Source organism: Gadus chalcogrammus, chromosome 17 (genome assembly GCF_026213295.1).
Source record: "Gadus chalcogrammus isolate NIFS_2021 chromosome 17, NIFS_Gcha_1.0, whole genome shotgun sequence".
NCBI classification, from domain to species: Eukaryota; Metazoa; Chordata; class Actinopteri; order Gadiformes; family Gadidae; genus Gadus; species Gadus chalcogrammus.
The window spans coordinates 16,852,689-16,855,553 of NC_079428.1; positions in this window are offsets into that span (position 1 = coordinate 16,852,689).

Consider the following 2,865-nt stretch of genomic DNA (forward strand, 5'->3'; position numbering starts at 1 on the left):
TGGTCCTCCTTCACCCAGGAGGACCTCCTCCCGGGGGTGGCGGTAGGGGAGCGGGGATCAGCGTCTCTGTGTCGGTAGAAGTGGTGGTAGAAAAAACAAACAGGCGGGGGAGAGGGAGACTCCCTCCTCTCCCTCTCCCCGTCTCCCTCCCCCTCCCCCCCTTCTCCTTCTCCCCCCCCCCCCCCCCCCCCAGTCCTGGTCCTCAGCGTCTCTGCGTCACATAAAGGGTGCGTGAGGGGTGAGGTTCAGGGGTGGGGGGGGGAGGGGGATGGGCCTGAGGAGGGGGAGGGGGGTTATGGTCTGGTGTCTCTGTATCAGTTATAGTCTCTCTCTCTCTCTCTCTCTCTCTCTCTCTCTCTCTCTCTCTCTCTCTCTCTCTCTCTCTCTCTCTCTCTCTCTCTCTCTCTCTCTCTGGGTTGAATACACATAACACGTATAAACACACATACACACACACACACGTATAAACACACACACACGTATAAACACACACACACACACGCACACACACACACACACACACACACACACACACACACACACACACACACACACACACACACACACACACACACACACACACACACACACACACACACACACACACGTAGAAACGCACACACACACATGTATAAACATGTCTCTGTGTCTCCCTCTCTCTCTTTTTCTTTCCCTCTCTCTCTTTTGTAAAGTATTGCAAGATAAACCAGACAACTTTTAAGATCTTCCATAGTTAGATAAGCACATTTATTATTTGAAATGCATATCAAATACTTATTGATGGTGAATGTTTGTGTATTTTCAGACATCACCAGTTTTGGTCTTAAGGGCTCTGATATCATTTTGGTCATAATCTTGATTTACACCTGATTTAAAGCAGATTTTATATTTTATTCATAATAACCAAGAGGTTTGTGGGATAATGTTGCATTCTGTAAATTACTTTAAACTGAATCTTGTGTTCTATTGGGAAGCAAACGGCCTCAGAACATGTTCAGTTATTAAAGATACGTGCACACCTGTTGATGATTTGTAATTCCTGCTTCTTCTACGATTTTAGTCCTTGTATTTATTGTGTACATGTAAGGGACTATTCTTCTGTTGTATTTGGGGTAATTTTGCTTAAATAAAAAATTAAATGAATAATGTACTTAAATAAAATAAACTTTATTGGTGTGTGAGTATTGTAAGTTGTATGTAAGGGTACTTAAAAGTATACTAAATTGCAAACACTCATAGTGGTAATTTAGTGTACTTATGAAAAGTATAATTATTTTCAGGTCCTTTGTAATACACTATTGAAATGCTTTATTAAAGTGTACTTCAATCTCACTACATTAGATGGGGATCTAAGTACACTCACATAAAGTTTACTTTAATGAAAGTTAATTTTAAGCCGTATTTTTGTGAAAAAGTATACTAAATTGCAAATACTTATTGTGGTAAGTTTGAATTTAGGTACAATGGTAAAGTAGTACACTCACATGAAGAGTACTTTATTCTAAGTACTACGTAAAATAAGTTTATTTGCACCACTGGAAGTGTATGGGACTGTTACCATCATTAGTAATCCACAAAGGCTTGACAGAAGGATGTCACTTTCTGAATGCCAGGTTCATAACAACTCTTTAACAGCATAGTACAGGTTCTGTAGGACTGGGTATTGGTACGAAGGTATCGACCGAAGCAACCCAGTATCAAGCAGCATCGAAACTTTGTCTTTCAAACAATACCTGCATTCGATTGTAGACAAAGACTTTATTTTTAACAGTTCACTCATGTTACTGTAACAGTTCCATCACGTTTCTGTAACAGTTAATTAATGTTAATGTAAATTCATTAATGTTACCGTAAGTTCATAAATGTTAAGTTCATTAATGTTACCGTAAGTTCATAAATGTTACCCGGTCATGTCGGGGGGACGGAGTGGGAGGAAGGCTGTCAACACTCCCAGCCCTCCTGGGTGGAATGAAACCCACATGGCTACTTCTGAGTGCCGAGTGAGTCACCGGCCGACCGGCCCCTCTACCCCACGTCAGAGTGTCCTCCAACCCGACCGGACCCCCCTACCCCACGTCAGAGTGTCCTCCAACCCGACCGGACCCCCCAACCCGACCCCCGACCCCCGACCTGGGTACTAAACACTCTGGCGGTAGTGACGCTCTCCGGGGGTCCGCCTCTTCTGAACGAGCTGGCGTTTGGGGGAGAGACTAATGAGACAGAGACCCCCAGGTCTACGTCAGGGGGGTCGGGTGGGGTTCACAGCACTCTGTTTCTGCTCCAACGCCCCCCGCAGGCAGAGGGGGGGGAGTGTTGGTGGAGGTTTAAAAATAGTCGGGCTGAGAGTAAACAAAGCCAGGGGGAAGCGGGGAGAGAGAGAGAGAGAGAGAGAGAGAGAGAGAGAGAGAGAGAGAGAGAGAGAGAGGGAGAGGGGGAGAGAGGGAGAGAGGGAGAGAGGGAGAGAGGGAGAGAGAGAGAGAGAGAGAGAGAGAGAGAGAGAGAGAGAGAAAGACAGAGAGAAGAGACAGACAGAGAGAGAATAGAGCAAACTGTTGAGAATATAATTATTTAGGCCTGAAAATAAGTCCCACTGGAAGTTTCAATCCAGCCGTCAATGAACTGAGAGAGAAAGCACGCTTGGCTTTTTATGCAACATTCAGATTCCAATTCTAATTTGGCTCAAACTACTTCAAGCCATTATTGAACCCATTCTGCTCTATGGTAGCGAAGTGTTGGGCCCACAAACAAACCAACTTTTTGACCAATGGGAAAAACATTAAATTGAAATTGCAAGCACTGAATTTTGCAAAAGCATTCTGCAGGTACACAGGACCACCACTAACAACGCCTGCAGAGCTGAATTAG